Source organism: Schistocerca gregaria, chromosome X, assembly GCF_023897955.1.
Source record: "Schistocerca gregaria isolate iqSchGreg1 chromosome X, iqSchGreg1.2, whole genome shotgun sequence".
NCBI lineage: Eukaryota > Metazoa > Arthropoda > Insecta > Orthoptera > Acrididae > Schistocerca > Schistocerca gregaria.
Window position 1 is genome coordinate 562,243,302 of NC_064931.1, and position 17,653 is coordinate 562,260,954.

A 17,653-nucleotide genomic window follows, 5' to 3' on the forward strand; every position below is an offset into this window, starting at 1 on the left:
TAATGGTATAGCAGCAGCTGTAGGGCTCTTGGTCTCACCTTCTCTGTATGCGGACGACTTCTGCATTTCCAGTTTTCAGCAGTGAAGTTGCATGTCATGCATTTCTATAGGCATCGCACTGATCATCCAGAACCAAAACTTTACCTTAATGATGATCCACTCACTGTAGTGCAGACATATCGATTCGTAGGACTGGTTTTTAATGCCAGATTGTCTTGGCTACCTCACCTTTGTCAGCTTAAGTCGAAGTGCTGGCAGCACCTCAATGTCTTCTGCTGCCTGAGCAACACCAACTGGGGTGCAGATAACCCTACGCTGCAGCAGCTCTACAGAACCCTTGTTCTCCATGCGGGGGTCTCGCAAGGACGCTGTCGTCCTCTGCCGGCTCCGCATAGGACATACCCGGCTCACGCACGCATATCTCTTGTGCCGTGACGACCCGCCTCTCTGTCGCTGCGGATTGGCCCTGACCGTGGTACACGTCTTACTAGACTGCCCACTTTTAACTGCCCTCAGGCAGACGTTCGCGCTGCCTGATACACTCCCTGCTCTTTTAACCGATGACTCTACTATGGCTGACTTAGTTCTCCGTTTTATTCGAGCAGGGGGTTTTTATCATTCAATATGAGAGTCCCTTTTTTTTTTTATTTTTTTTTTATTTTTAGTGTCGACTGTGGCTTTTGGCCTGGGGTTTTAGTTTGTGGTGTTTTAATGTGTCCCTTGGTTGTTGGCCTTTCCAGTTTTATTTTCATGGTCGGCCAATGACCGTCGCACTCTGTGTGTCTTTTAATCTCTTTTCTCTGGTCTTCGTCTATGTCTTTCTTGTACTGTGTCGTCCCTTGTCGTCTCCGTTATGTGTTTATTGCTTGTTGGACTTTTCTTCGTGTATTATTATGGTCGTGGAACAAGGGACCGATGACCTAAGTAGTCTGGTCCCTTTAACCCCCCACAAACCAACCTACCAGAACCCTTGTTCAATCCTGCCTTGGCTATGTGGGTCTGGTTTATGGTTTAGCGGCCCCCTCAGCGTTGCGTTTACTCGGCCTAGTGCACCATTGTGGCTTTCAACTAGCGATGGGACCTTTTGGAATGAGTCTGGTGACCGGTGTCCTGGTGGAGGCCGGAGTCCCTCCATTGAATGTTAGGTGTGCACAACTGCTCGCCAGTTACTTTGCACATGTCCGTAGTTCTCCTGTGCATATGAATTACTGTCTCTTTTTCCCAACCACAGCGGTTTATCTCCTTCATTGGTGGCCCAGATCAGGGCTTATGATTGCGGTTCATGTCCGGTCTGTTCTGTCTGGACTGGAGTCCTTCGCGTTACCACCTCTCCTTGAGGTCCATTCACGTACACCTCCATGGTGTACATCTAGGCCGCAGATTCTTCTCTACCTTTTGCTTGGCCCTAATGACTCCGTTAACCCTGCGGCTCTTCGGTATCACTTGCTCTCGATTCTCGACATGTACCAGACCCATGAAATGGTTTACTCCAATGGTTCAGTGGCTGATGGCCACGTAGTCTTTGCATATGTTCATGGAGGGCATGTTGAACAGCACTCCTTGGCAGATGGCTGCAGTGCTTTCACTGCAGAGCTGGCGGCCATATCTCATGCTCTTGAGCACATCCATTCATGCTCTGGCAAGTCATTTATCCTGTGTACTGACTCCTTGAGCAGCCTACAAGCTATCAACCAGTGCTACCCTAGCCATCCTTTGGTAGTGTCCATTCAAGAGTTCGTCTATGCCCTGGAACGGTCCCATTGTTCAGTGGTTTTTGTGTGGATCCAGGACACATCGGAATCCCAGGCAACAAACTTACAGACAGGCTGGCCGAACAGGCTACATGGAAACTGCTTCTTGAGATGGGCATCTCCAAAACTGACCTATGTTCTGTCTTATGCCGCAAGATTTTTTTGGCTTTGAGAGATACAGTAACATAACAGTGCGCACAACAAACTGTGTGTCATTAAGGAGACTATGAATGTGTGGAAGTCTTCCATTTGGTCCTCTCACAGGGAATCAGTTGTCCTTTGCTGGCTCCGCATTGGCCATATGTGCCTAACGCGTGGTTACCTCCTCTGCCGCGAGGACTCACTTCGGTGTCACTGTGGCTCACAAACGATGATCGTCCACCTCTTGCTGGACTGCCCACTTTTTACTTTCCCAGCACCCTACCTTCAGTGTAGGGCGACAATGCCTCAACAGCAGCTTTAGTTTTACATTTTATTCATGTGTGTGGGTTTTATCGTTCGATCTGAGTTTTAGCACATGTCCTTTGTTCCTCTGTGTTCTCCACCCTAGTGCTTTTAAGGTGGAGGTTTTAATGTGTTACATAGTGGCTATCTTCTCCTTTTTATTCTCGTGATCAGCCAGCCATGGTCATCTGCTCTCTTGTTTTGATCTCTTCTACATGTTTCTTGTGTGTCTCTGTGGGTTTTTGTCTGATTTTGTCCATTTTCGTGTTTGTTGCCCTTCTGTCATTCTTGTGGGTTTCTCCTTTCTTCCAGCTCTCATTTGTAAGCCTCGATTATTTTACTCCCACCCTTGTGGAATTATTTTAATCGGAACAAGGGATCGATGACCTAGCAGTTTGGTCCCTCCCCCCTTCTTTTAAACTAACCAACTGATCACCACAAATTCAGTAGGGAATCTGATAGGGATTCCATCGGGCCCTGTAGTTTTGTTCAGTTTTAATTATTTCTGCTGTTACTCAACACCACCGACACTAATACTTACTTCTCTCATCTTTTTAGTGGTACGAGGATTAAATTGGGACAATTCTGAGTTTTCCTTTGTATAGGAACATTAGAAAACAAAGTTAAGCATTTCAGCTTTTGCTTGCTACCCCCAATTTCAGTTTCTAACTTGTTTGCTAGGTACCTGACGCTAACTTTGCTGCTGCTAACACCCTTTACATAAAACAAGAATTTTTTTGAGCTTTGTGAAAGATCATTTGAGAGTATTCTGTTATGGTTGTCATTGAAGGCTTCATGCAGTGCTCTCGTGACGGCCAAATGTGTTCCATCCAGCAACTCTTTATCTATAGCCCTATGCTTTGTTCTACACCCACTATTTAGTGATCTGTCTCCTTAGAAGTTTCTTTACAGTGACTGTATGCCATGAAGGGGCTCTCCCATTATGAACTGTTCTACTTGGTACATATCCATCCAGTGAATGGTTAATTATTCTTTTAAACTTGAGCAATAATTCCCCCATATGCTGCTGCCCTGTGGTGAGAGGTTCAAGTTCCAAATTGAGATAGGACACTAGTTTACTGAGCGTATATATCTTTATGCATGTTTTGGATTTCCTTTTTACTTCACTAATTATTGTTGCCACAACTCCATCTTCGTCAGTGATACCAGTCTTGATGTAGACATCCTCAAAGAGGAAAAGTCTATTTATTGCTACTAGATCCAATATATTTCCACCATGAGTGAGGTTCCAAACCATCTGTTCTAGGTAGTTTTCAGAGATGCATTTAGTGATGAAACTATCCTGGCAGATTAAAACTGTGTGCCGAACCGAGACTCGAACTCGGGACCTTTGCCTTTTGTGTGCAAGTGCTCTACCAACTGAGCTACCCAAGCACGACTCACGGCTCGTCCTCACAGCTTTATTTCCACCAGTACCTCGTCTCCTACCTTCGAGTCTTGGTCCGGCACACAGTTTTAATCTGTCAGGATAGTTTCATATCAGCACACACTCCGCTGCGGAGTGACAATTTCATACTGCATTTAGTGATCTTTGACAGGATGTTTCATCATACCCACCACTAACAAATCAATAATTTTCCCAATTGATTGTTGGATGGTTAAAGTCTCCACCAGTAATTACAGCATGATTGGTGAACTTATGTATAAGTTAACTGAGGTTTTCTCTGAAGTTTTTGTTTACATTAGTGGATGAATCTGCTGGGTAATAGAAGGAACCAATTATCATTTTATGACCACGCTTCATATTGAGTCTTGCCCAAACAGTCTCACATCCAGCTTCAATTTCTATCTTGGTGAATTTCAGTTTCTTGTCTTCTGTGACAAATATGCCACCTTCATTTCCCATTTGCCTACCCTTTTGATATATACTTAGATTTTCCCCAAAAATGTCACTGCTATAAATTTCAGGTTTCAACCAGTACCTAGCTTTATGAGAGCTGCTCTGCTTTTTATGAGCACTTCAAACACGCACTTTGTAGTGAATGCTTCAGCAGTTAACCATCAGGATTTTAATACTCTACTTCTACATCTTGCTTACATGCACATCACTGAAAACTAACAGTACCAAAGAAACCTGTTTTGTCTGCTGTCAAGAGATGGCAAATGCAAAAGGATGCCTGTCTCACCAGTGGGAGGCATTTCTTTCAATCTTATACTGTTACTTCTGGGTTTCTTACAGCTACCTTTATCTGTGGATTGGATGGAGGGTCACCCTTGTGTCCACCCCACACAAAGTCAGATACTTGAGGAGCAGCCTGTGATGTGTAGTGCACACCTGACCCTTTTTTTTTTTTTTTTTTTTTGGGGGGGGGGGGGGCGGCTACAGTTCTCAACTCTATGGCACAAGTCCAGGAAGTTGCAGCCTAGCTTGTTGCAGAACCTTTGTAGTCTCTGGATCAGTCCTTCCACTCAACTCAAAACCACAGGGCCATGATCAGTTCTGGGGACAACGCTGCAAATTGTGTGCTTCATTGAAACCTCATGTCCAAAGTTGCTCTTCTCATCCTTCTCTGCTAGTCACTGAAATAACCCAAGTATGACCTCCGATCCCAAATGACAGGCATCCTTTTGCGTTTGCCACCTCTTGACAGCAGACAAAACAGTTTTCTTTGGTACTGTTAGTTTTCAGTGATGTGCATGTAAGCAAGTCTTCTTTTAGTGAATGTTTATATGGATATCGTACAACTATCGGCAAGGTAGCCACTCAAGCAACATATGTCAACTCGTCCATGTGCAGGGCGAAATTGTTGTGTTGAAGGCGACCCACTAACTCTTGTTTGATATAGCCTGAGAGATCATTAATTCTATGTGAAAGATTGTCATTTGAAAGCGGTAATATTGAAAGGTGCTTTGCAGATTTTTCATTGAGCATACATTGTGTTTTGTTTACCACAAATGGTTTTATTAAATTCTCATCGATAGTGTGTGTTTCGCCCACTTGTGCAGTGCGACAAAATACAATGTGCATAGCTTTTTCATTCACAGTTTGGATTGCATTCTTTGTAATTTTTTTTACTTACTGTAGTAGTTCTTTCTTACATATGAGAAATTCTTCACTCTTGTCTTTTCACTTGAGGTGTATAATTTCTAAATGTTGGTGCATCTTAGGAGATACTATGGAATTATTTGAAAGTAGCTAAGCTACATAACATGCAGAGAGGTGAGCCTTTAGAATCAACAAATTCAAGGTTTATGTAAGATTTGTCATACATTCTGTTTTTGCCTTTAGTGAGTCATTAGCTGTCTTACTACTTGAAACCATGACACCTGAAGTTGTTACATTACCTTCTTGACTCTTGTTGTTTTGATCGGAAGTCTTTGAGGTTGAGGCTGCATCTTCTGGGTGAAGTCAACACTTCATTCTGTTTTAAAAATCAACACTTCAATTGTACACAGACAAGGGGAAAAAAAAAACGGATTTCCCAGTTAAAATTGCACTTTTTCCCACTTGAAAATACACTTCTTGCAAGGCGAAAAATACACTTTTTCAGTGATATGTGACGGTATACTTTCCATTAGAGCTGTAAAAATATCAATCCTTTGAATGGTAAATGTTTTACACACCAGTGTGGAACTTCAGAGAGAGAGAGAGAGAGAGAGAGAGAGAGAGAGAGAGAGAGAGAGAGAGAGATTGATTTTTGGAAAGCTTTGATGTGTAGCAACATTTACGCTGCATATTTTTGTATTCGTATTGTGATAGTATAGATTCAAAACGGCACGTTAGTTTCTGAAGCATGGAAATTGAGATTGAAATGCACTTTTGTAAACCAGCCATAGCTCATTCATGTAACCTCGCCAGTCAGTGATAGCAAATATTCAGAACGTAGGACGCGTGATGTAGCCAACCAACAGCAACATCACTGTTAAATAGAGTGAACACATAAATATGAAAAGTTAATGGTTTAAATTAATGCACATAGTGTAGCTACTAGAAAAGTTAAGTTTTCACATACAATATTGGTCTTGAGGATTAACAATCTACAAGAAAAGCTAAGCTTTCACTTATAATATTGGTCATTTTTGCAAGTGTTACACTTTAAGAGATATCACACAAATGTGCCAGTAAAATTTTAAATAATGACATTAATGTCTGGTCTCCTGGACTCAAAATTCTTCTAAGTGGCTAGTCCTCAGTGTGTTAAGTTTTAAATGACAATCAAATGCTCTGTGATCTAAGAAATTCGTTGCACATTTGCTCACATAATATAATACATCTTGCGTAAAAGGAAATTTACTTTGAAACTAACGCTTTTCTAAGCATGATTCACAATATTTTCCCACAACCTGTTAGAAATAGCTTCGTTTCAACAGTTGCCAGAGAGCACCAGAAAACAGGCGTTAGTGTGCGTGGGCAGCTATGATGATGTAGGAAGCCCATATTTTTGTACAGTATATACATAATATTAAGAGATCTTACATGATGTCATAACAGAAATAGGATACTCCAAAAGCGTCGGAATTTTGTACACCATACTAAAATGCACAATTCAGCTTAAAGTTGACATTCATATGACCAGATTCACAATGAAATAGGCCCCAACCTGACATTAAGATTTCATTGCAGTTTTTGGTATGCAGATTTTCTCGGGAGTACCAGTACTGTATTATCTCATGTTTGCTTCTTTATTATGGTATAATACGATACATTCCAGAAAATGAATAAATTGACTGCCTCTGGGGAAAGACTAATAAAAGCCACATTTATTTAGCAAACCGACATAAATGACTTCATTTTTCTGCAAGGCTATTGACTGCCAAAAATGTGGAAATCAAATCAGATCAGAAAACTGAACTAATAGCATAGGTTATCCTTCCGTAACTATGTGAATGTATTTTAATTCACTTGGTAGCGCACACCCACAGATACCAGTTTTATTTTCATTTGACGTGAAACGGGTAAACGAAGAGGAAACAGCAAAATCACTACATAAACAATGTTTACGTGGAGACCAACCTCCTCCCCACTGCAACCCAGACTGCTGCACACATGCGGCAATCTGGCAGCTTGGCTGTGCCAGAAAATTTTTTCCGAATAGTATCTGGCTGATTGTTGCTCCTGCTCATACGGCTAACGGCCACATTTCAGGTAGCTGGAACTGGGAGAAGGTACTGCCCATACGCAACTCAACTGTGAATACATTTGAGCCCACGGGTGAGAGAGAGAGAGAGAGAGAGAGAGAGAGAGAGAGAGGAGAGAGAGAGAGAGAGAGAGAGATAGAGGGAGAGAGAGGGGGGGGGGAGGGGGATGGGTGTTACTCTTAAAAGTCAAATTTTCTTCCTAAGGTAGGTTCCCTACTCTGAATTGCTGTCCAGTATGTATTCCAATAATAGGTACTCGTCTCTGCTGTTTGTGTCACTGCTCCCTCACACTAGGTTGTGGGTATTGCAATCATAACCTACCAGCAGTTGTTAACTCAGTTGCAAGCAGCTCTGTACCAGTCTCATCAGTTCCTGGGAAGGAAGAGCACTGTTGTCATAAGAAAGGGAATCTGAGGCCAATACAAATTCCTTTGTGCTTCCTTCCTCTCATTATTCTGTCTTGATTGGTCACTACGCCTCTAGAACAGAAGTTTGCCATTATGCGAATGAAATTCCATTCTTGACATAAACACACGTTCTGGCCTTTTTTTTTTTTTTTTTTTTTAAAAAAAAAAAGCTTAAATCAGCCATTTCCTTCAGATCTCAAAATTGTTTTCGAGTAGGTATTCATCTCTGGTTTTCTGAATTGTGACCACCTCACCCTCCAGCCTTCACAAAAAGTGACTGAAGAGTGGAAGGTGCCCCTTACTGTGATACAAGTTCGTGTACAACAATTCCAGCTGATGACCTACTGCTATGTTCCATGATCACTTCTGATGTCCTCAATTACCCAGACAGTAACCTGCAAGAACCCTAAATACAGTTTCAGGTCCTGCTATCACATTGTCTTAAGGGATTCCCCACTAACTTACACCACAAGGGTTTGGCCACCAGGTACAACCTTCCGGTTCATTGCACCTGCTGTTGTGAGCTGATGTTGACCAGTGGATATTCTTATTGGATAACCACCATCCTAAAAACTGATATTGCAGTACTGTAGGTCTGATTCTCTATTTCCTGCCTGGTTTTTTCTGGATCTGGTTATCCTGCTGAGTGGGGGTAACAGGCTACTCTTTGTTTTATTCCCAGTCTTGGAGGTAGAAGGGGGCTGTTTACCCTCTTTGCTCTGAGGCCATTTTTGTTGTGAGATCTTAGGTTCAAGACCATATAATTCCTTATATTTATGTTTAGGAAGCCATTCTGTGTCTTGCTTTTCATTTTATTCTCTGAGAAGTTTCTTCCTCTACACAAGGATTTGATCTCAGTCTACTCCAACATCACAAAGATGTTTTTCCCTACTTGGACTGGTCTGTCACCTGATCCAGCAGCAGAAATGGTACCCATCAGTGCCATACTTGATGTGTGGGTGTTTGAAGTGCAACCAAGCCTCCTAGTGTCTGAATTGTTTTCAGTGTTCTCCATTTTGTTCCCACTAGAATTGAGGTTATATCGGGTCAACATCAGCTGCGCCTCAAGCTGGTGTAAAGGTCATTATTCAGGCAGGTCACCTTGTATCCCTGAGGCTCTGTTCACAACACATCTTCCCATGTGCCGCACATCCCTCAACGTGGATTGTATCAAACCTTGGGTTGAGCATGAAGGGAGTTGAAGAAGAACTATGGAAATGAATGTGGGAAGACGGGGGCATTGTGGGACATGCTTAGTCAGGTTTGTAGACTTGGGAGGCCCTCCAGTAGGTACGTTATCATTGGTGTAGCCCTCAACTTCACACAAATGTGCAGACCTCTCCACCTGCATGGTCATTGCTATGATAACTCAGTGTCCTCTTCATTTTTCATTGCTTATTTAAGGTATATGTCTATAATATACATGAAAATAATTGTCAGAGGCTTGCCCCATACCTAATATTGTGTGTATATATATATATATAATAAGACTTTGGGCTATGCTGTTGCCAAACAGTCTATTACCATTACTTTTATTTTGCACTCACGTTTGTTGGCTTCACCACTTCTCAACCAAATAATCGCTTTCTAATCTAGATCTCAGACTATGCCACAGATCAGTCAGTCACAACAGCTGGGGGGAGGGGGTCCTCTACCAAACTCTAGACATGAAGTTAGTATTACGGAAGTCAAATACAAGACTTTGTTTTATTGGAAGGTTCTGAAAACGTGCAATGTATCTGCATATCAAGCAGCTAGTGCAAACTGTTCTTGAGTATTGTTCCAGGGTTTTGAGTCCTTATCAAGCTTCCTTCGTCATTTATCTTGCATAGGGATCAGCAGAATAAGATTAGTGAGATTAGGGTGCAAACAGAGACATACAGACAGTAATGTTTCCTTTGCTCAACACACAAATGGAAGAGGACAGAAAACTGCTAAAATTGGAAGAAAGTACACTCTTCTGTGCACTGTATAGTGGCATTTGACATATACATGTAAATGTAGATTTGGAAAAATAATGGTGTCTATCAGGGATCTGTTTAACACCGATTATCATAGAAAGTAAGAGACATTTAACTGTGATCAAAACTTTTATGAAAGCCTCAGACTTCTTATCCTCGGTTACATTTTTCCAGCTTCCTTCAGTGTTTAGTTTTTTCCTTATAATTGTAAGGAACATTAGGTTTTTAAAACAAAAGTTTAGGGGGAAAAAATCTAGTCCTAATTATCTATTATTATACGATCAGTAACTGAAACATAGCATCCTAAAATCATAATTGTAAATTTGACATGTTACTTTTTGTGATACATTCTGAAACATGTTTCTTTGAACATGGAAATTTTGCAATCACTGCTCTGGCATGTTGTCTAGTCTCTTTATTTTCTTCAGCCTTTCGTGGCCGAGTTCTTGCTGTGGATGAGCATACTTTGCAAATCCTGTGGATTTTTGTTTTATTCGGTGGAGGTAAATCTCTCTCTCTCTCTCCTGCGAAATGATTTTCTGCGGATAGCCTATTCAGGCGATATCCGGTGGGACTTGGTCTGGGAACATTTTGCATGTTGGTAAGACTCCACAAATTACTATTATGAATTTGGTCAGTGGAATCATCTAATATTTCACTTTACCATGGAGAATGCATCATTTCACCAGACAGGTTAAAGTGCACTTATGGTGTCGGCAGCTCTACCACTGCATACTGTTGTTGGCAGTTTGTTTCCATTGGTCATAGCTAATCGGGTGACAATATACAGTAGCAAATGAGATTCTCAGTATCAGATGACTTGTTTTGACTCAGCAGGCCACTCTGCTCCACTCCCAGCACCGAGTGACTGCTGTAGTTTGGGCCCTATTCGCACACCAGCTGCAACACCCGTGTGAACTGCCCAACTGATTCTCGTGGCCCGTAGCACTACATCTGCCACCATGCGATTGCCGCTTTGCTATGGGCAATGCAGCTAACAAGCGGTGAAATTCCGCAGCCACAGACATTCCGTCACAATTGTACTGTCGCAGCCACCCCGTGCTCTATAGCAGCACGTACATTTACCACGAAACTGCTGTTCCGCAAATATTCCGCTCTTGAGATTCCAACCAAGGGCGGCCATTACAGTGGAGTGGTGCGGCATGACCAGAGTAGCTCTGGCGAAACAAACTTGCTGAGTTGTGCCTCGTATTTCTCTTATGCATGGTGTTTACAGATAGTCACTTTATTCTAACATTGCATTAATAAGTTTTTCATTTTAAAGGCAGATATAGGCACTTACAGATCCAGGGACAAGTCAGCAGTGCATTGTATGTGTCATTTTTCTTGTCTACACGAACCAGTGCTGTTCAATGTGTGATTATAGTGGCGCTTCACACAGGATGGCGCAGAGTGAATCAAGCACGTTTGTTGCTGAGAGTGGCAATTTGTTTTCTTGGTTCCAAATAGGATGCCGAGTAAAAAAAATTGCTATCAAGGCTTCCGCTGATGCCATTTTCTCAGCAGTACAACAAAAGAAACATAAGAGCAATCTTAAAAGAGTGACTCTGCTATCCGCAGCAACAGCCCAGTGTAGCCATCATTGCCCGAATACTGCGGACTGTCTCGACCACTCTGGTCGCTGTCATGAACAGTGCTGACAGCAGGTGTTTCTCACAATGTGTCCTGTGGATACTGAGAAATTCAACACAGAGATTTTGATAAAGGAGGACTAGAAAAGGCATATGAACTGATGAATATGAAGATAGTACCAAAAAAGGTATGGCATGGCATGGCAAGGGCATGAAACTTGCTGTTAGTTATTTCTGGGTTTTGCAGAGCCAAGTTGACAGAGAGGATCTGTTGGTATTTCTTCTCATCTCATAATTATTATAGTAATACTCTGGGTTACAATATCAATAGGAATTACAACAGAATTAGGTATATAGTTTCTCTAAGTAGGTTACTTCTTTTTATTTAGGAATTCATCAACGTGACAAGTTTTAAGAAACAACTGACACAATCTATCAAAGATACTAATTAAGTTATAATTATGATGGAATCCAGTAAAAAGGTTGAAAAAGATGAATGTAACTAAGGACAAGGCAGATAAAATATTTATGAAAATTCACAGTAATGTGATTCCAGAGGTATTGATCAACAGTTTAGCAGTAGGAAACTTATTGATAGTATGAAGATGAATGTAGAATTTAATTATTTTATTGTAAACATGATCAAGAAGAGTTTAACATGGGTGGCAGTATGCATTACAATTTCTTACAAGGTGTAGCAAAGGGTACTGTTCATGAAGAATCCACAATAATGGTATCGAGTCCTTTACGTCTGATGAATGCCTTGGACAATTATGTTGTTGGGGAAAGTGATATATTATTAAAAATAAAACATGAGACATTCCACCTTCAGTAAGCACCGGTCTCAAATGGATTCATGGATAATGTGAGAAAGTGTCAACTGTAGCAGATTATTATTTTTTTAATTATATCCCAGGCAAATTTACACATACAAGTATTGATAATAGCAATCAGTATATTAAAATTGTACGTATAAATGGAAATGTATATGACTGCCTTTATTCTGTTTTACGCAACATGTCAAATTTTATTGTCTTGCCAAAGTACTTTACTAACCTCACTTACAAAAAAATTTACAATTACATCTCTATTTATTATTGTTGACACATTTTTTCTTCTTTCATCCAAGTCTGTGGCTGGCTGAAGGCCTTTCGCAGCATATGTGACCTCAGTTTGGTTTCCATTTCTCTCACATATGAAAGTATGCGGAACGCAACATCGTTTTGTGCCGAATTAACGTTCAACATACCTATGAGCCACTGACAAATGGTAACTGAAAATTATTTTCTCATACAACATTCTACCACCATGTGATCTTAGTACATGTTATGAGACCCCAAATGCTTCCTCACCAAAAGACACATACGCCATAACTATCCCACTGGCATTGGGTAAGCCAGAGAGTCCTGGTATATAAAACGTATTTTCGTTCAGATGGTTCCACAACAGTTATTTTTAAATGCTATTTTCCAAACGAGCTATTATCGACAAAAAAGAATCTTTAATCTGACTCGCCACTGTCGGAAGAAAAATGGAAAAGAAGTCATTATAATTGTAAAATAGTGACCCACTCATCTTTGGTTTCACCAGCCTTGTGTGTTTACCATTGATTGCCCCCTAGGTACATAGTTCAGGACATTTGCATAGGTTTGGAATCCGGTTGCTATGTTTTTCCACTCCTCCTCAGTCAGCTGAGACAGCCCAAAATCGCACAGCATACTGTTCTCAATATGTCACTGTCGATTTGCTAATTTTCTACTTACAGTGCAGCACAACTAAGTAACAACAGGTAACCAAATACCTAAAACCACCGAGAGAAATATAGTTAATATTGAGTCATTATTTTACAGATTTCGAAGTTTATGTCAAATGTTATTCATTTATTTATCTATTTCTTCCCCCCCCCCCCCTCCCCATCTTTTAGGCCGATAGGAGAAACATTAGAGTCTGTTGTCTGAAATGTACACAGTAATCAAGTCAAATCAAATCAAAGTGAAAATTCCTGGTTCTGAAGAAGTGAAAAGATTGAAGTACATGTCTGCTGACTAACTGTGGTTCTTGGCACTTGTTTTAGAATCAAGAGATTCAGTTTTAAGTCCACAGGAAGACAGAAGAATGGCATTTACGGCTTATGGAATTCTCTCCAACAGAAGCCAACACCGGCACTCAAGTAACATCAGTTGACACTTTAACACCTGAGCAGACTTCAGTAGGCTCATCAGTTCTACAAAAGTAAATAAGTCAGAAGTGTAAAACCTAACCTTGAAGCTAAATGATGCAAATTCCTGGATAGGTCTTAAATGTTATCTCCTTCACCTGAGGGTGAAGGTAAATCGTTTTTTGATTCCATGTGGCCCATTTAGGTAATGGAGAGTGAGCATGGTAATTACGATGATAAATAATCACTCGCACTTCTGTCACTTACTATGAATACTTTTATTCTTGAGCGTATACACAAGGCGTGTCGCATAGAGCACGTACTAAGGAGAATTCATTTGACAAAGATACAGTTGTTCTTCCTGCGGTAGGGCAGCGATGTTATTGGGGGGGGGGTAGAGCCAGTGGTTCTACGTTCCCACAAAGCCGCCGTCCCTCTCCCTCAAGTGTGGAGCACAGTGACTGGTGTATGTCATGATGAGTTGTCCCGCTGGCAATGGCAAGGGTTGACATTTCGTAGTCCTCCAGAGATGTCAGCAGTGGTGAGTCATCCGGTGGTTGTGAGGCTGTCGGTCTGCCGGTGGTGGTGTCTAGGGTGCCAGTCATCATTATGAAGTGCCCTGGAGATGACACAAACAGGTAGCCATCTGAAGAAGGAAAGGATTTAAGACCTGCTGAGTCTCTCGTAGGCGGAAGGGGCATGCAGTGCTCTAATGACCTCAAGACCATGCTGCACCCTGACTATCTATTGTTGAAATTGGGCATAATGACGGGTAGTGAGTCTTGCAGTGTAACGGAAATGGCTTTTGGAAGGTAGTCTAACAGGTCTAGGCTGATTGTAAATTTGCTTCAGGGCCCTGGAGCGGGAGCTGCGAGGGTAAACACTGGGTGTGTCCGCTGAAGTCCACGCTGGTTTTAGGTGGTTCAGTGACACTGTTGTCATCTTTCCAGCTTGTAAGATACCAAAAGTGTTTGGCCTTCGTTTCAGCACCCTGTACGGGCCACTGTAAGTAGGGTGAAGGGCGGATTTGATGGCATCAGTCCTAAGTATGACGTGTGTACATGATTGGAGCTCCTTACGCGTGATCGGTTTGACGTGGTGGATGTGGGTGTTGTCCCTGATATGTTTTACTAGGTCTGGCAGGTCGAGGTCCATGGGCTAGGTGATTTGTGATATGAACTCTGCTGGGAGGGTGATCAGTTCCTTGTAGAGCACCTCTGACAGCGAGGCGCCCAGATCTTTATAAGCAGCTCGTATGCCCAGCAGCACCCAGTGGAGGGCTTCCATTTACTCCTGGTCATGGCATACGAGCACTGTCATGAGGGTGCAGTGCCACAGTTCCATAAGTCTGTTGGATTGAGGATGGTAGGCCATCGTGTGAAGCTGGTGGCACCCACAGAGGCAGCAGGGCTTGGAGACAGGGCTGACTAGAACTGCCGACTCTGGTCAGTTGTCGGTGACTTTTGGGCAGCTGAAGTATGCAATCCATAGTGTGATGAAAGCTTGGGCACCAGTGTCACCTGAGATATCAGTCAGAGGTGTGGCCCGTTGGCATAGGATGCAGGCTCGTATCCACACAGCGCAGTCCCGTTTAATGTTAGTTCAAATGAAATGTTCCATTATGCGTTTCAGTGTCGGATGTACTCCAGGATCAGACAAGTTGTGGAGGAGGTTGAAAACTGTCTTCCTGAAGTTCTGTGGGATAACTGGTCATTGCCTACCATGGGAAATGTCACACAAAACAAGTTTGGTTGTGAAACTTCCTGACAGATTAAAACTGTGTGCCGGACCGAGACTCGAACTCGGGAACTTTGCCTTTCATGTGAGAGTGCTCTACCATCTGAACTACACAAGCATGACTCGTGCCCCGTCCTCACATCTTTACTTCTGCCAGTACATCTCCTACCTTCCAAACTTTACAGAGGCTCTCCTGCGAATCTTGCAGAACTAGCACTCCTGAAAGGATATTGCGGAGACATGGCTTAGCCATAGCCTCGGGGATGTTTCCAGAATGAGAGGTTCACAGGAGAGCTTCTGGAAAGTTTGGAAAGTAGGAGATAAGGTACTGGCAGAAGTAAAGCTGTGAGGACGGGGCACGAGTCGTGCTTAGGTAGCTCAGATGGTAGAGCACTTGCCCGTGAAAGGCAAAGGTCCCGAGTTCGAGTCTTGGTCCTGCACAGAGTTTTAATCTGCCAGAAAGTTTCATATCAGCGCACACTCTGCTGCAGAGTGAAAATCTCATTCTGGAAGTTTGGTTGTGCCTGAAATGGTCCACTGCTTGAGTTGGAGGCCCGTTGTGCGTCCAGATAGCAGGTTTTGAAGGTCAGTGTTAGTTGTTTGTGCCTCCGCTTGTTGGTCGAAGTCAAGGTGTGCTGATGTGGTGGCGAGTCGTGAGAGGTAGTCAACACCACCATGCTCCCCATACCATGTCGGGGTCACCACTGTAGTTAGTGGAGAGCAGGCGCGGTAATTGCAACAATAAATAATTGCGCACATTCCCGTCACTTACTATGAATATTTTTATTCTTGCAGCATATACACAATGCCTGTAGTGTAGAGTGCATACTACAGTGAACTCATCTGGCAAAGATAAAGTTGTTCTCGCTGCGGTAGGGCAGCGATATAATTGCAGGGGTAGAGCCAGTAGTTCTACGTTCCCACACCCACTTTGGGTAAGTTTGATCCAGAATATGCGTCTATGAATGTTACTAGTTTTAAAATAAAAATAACGCTTACTGCAATGTTAAATTGAAGTATGACTATAATTGACTTCATAAACCACATACAAAACAGTAACACAAGGCACAACAGGACACAGTGAGTGGCCATAGCCTCGAGTGTGGTGCACTGTTGTCCATTCTGGCCAGACGCCAGTGCAACCCACTCATGTATTTGGGACTGGAAAGAGATATGGCTCACCTTCCAATGTTAGGAACAATTTCAATATGTTAGCTACATTTTCCATGCAGCATTGTATGTTCTAAAATGCACCAGACGTGAACTGGCCACTGATGACAATTTTTACTGCAAACTTCTCAAAATAAGCAATGTGTTTTACTTTCCTTCTGCGGATCACAATAAGTGTGGGGAACAACAAAAAGAAAGCCAGTTCATTATCAAGCTGCGATGTTAGCCTATAAGGTGCGTAAAATAAGTAGATGTACGTAGCATTGAGTCTTTTATATAAAACAATTTCTTTTAGAGGCACCGCATGTGATTCTATATTCATCTTGCTGCAGTCCATTGGCCATTGCGGAAACAATCTGCTAGTGTGGCCTTGGCCTGCTTAGAGTCGTTCAGTTAAGGCTGGGTCCACACGAACGTAGTGTCTCCGCAACTGAAGACATACTGCAGCAAGATGCAGAATCCTGTAGCCATGCTGCTAATTGCAAAATGAAATGCGGAGGGCCAAAATAGTCAGTTGTTGTGTGTCTAAAAAAATTGTTTTATGTAAACAAAGCAAAGCTACATCTATCTACTTGTTAATTTCTCATTAAAACTTATACTTTTTGCATAAAAATTAAAAAACTGCTGTTTTGGGATTCACGTATGTTCTGTTCTATGCAGTCTTTCTCATTTGATTATGGGGAAAGTATTAGATAAAAAAATGTTCTTTCATGTCTTATAGTCATATATTGCACCCTGACATTTGCAATTACTCATAGTTTTCACGTTACTCCAAAAATAATTAAAATATCACGCATCATTTTGAAAAGTTTACAATGAAAAAATGTAGTTGCTGGCCACTTTACATTTGGTTCATTTTAGGTCATACATTCTTGTGTACCAGTTGTAACTAACATACCAAAATTGTTTTTAACACTGGAAGAGGAGCAGTATTCCATGCATGTCCCAAGTAAATAAGTGATATGTTTTGACTTTTGGCTGTAATGGCCCACAACGGGCTACTCTTGAGGACATTGTCGTTCGTGATGTGAAGCTGTGCTCATGTTTCTCTTTTGCATAGTGTTTACAGTTAGCCATTTCGTTTACATTGCATTAAAGATTTTCATTTTAAAAGCAGAGACAGACATTTGCAGATCCAGGGACAGAGTTAGCTGTATACTGTATCTGTCATTTTTCTTGTCTACACGAACAGTTCTTCTCATGAAACATTCAGTAACTATTATGGTTAACAAAGTTTAAAAAAAAGTAAAGCTGACCTGATAATTTACCAAGTGAGTAAATGACAACAGAAATTAAAGACATGAAAGAAAAAATACACTGTTCATTCTAGTAG

At 41.9% G+C, this 17,653-nt stretch overlaps 1 protein-coding gene across 12 annotated transcripts in view; it reads left to right on the forward strand.

Moving 5' to 3' along the window:
- Nucleotides 1–17,653, forward strand: part of LOC126299057 (FYVE, RhoGEF and PH domain-containing protein 6-like) — a 204,480-nt gene that overhangs the window by 15,679 nt on the left and 171,148 nt on the right. For 3 of the 12 annotated variants that reach the window (XM_049990723.1, XM_049990725.1, XM_049990724.1), the window contains exon 2: nt 15,946–16,085. The exons of 8 other annotated variants lie outside the window; for them this stretch is intronic. The gene's annotated coding sequence lies outside the window, so the exon portion shown is untranslated. Of the gene's footprint in view, nt 1–15,945; nt 16,086–17,653 lie in introns of those variants that run through there. One more of the 12 variants, XM_049990728.1, reaches the window with a different exon arrangement.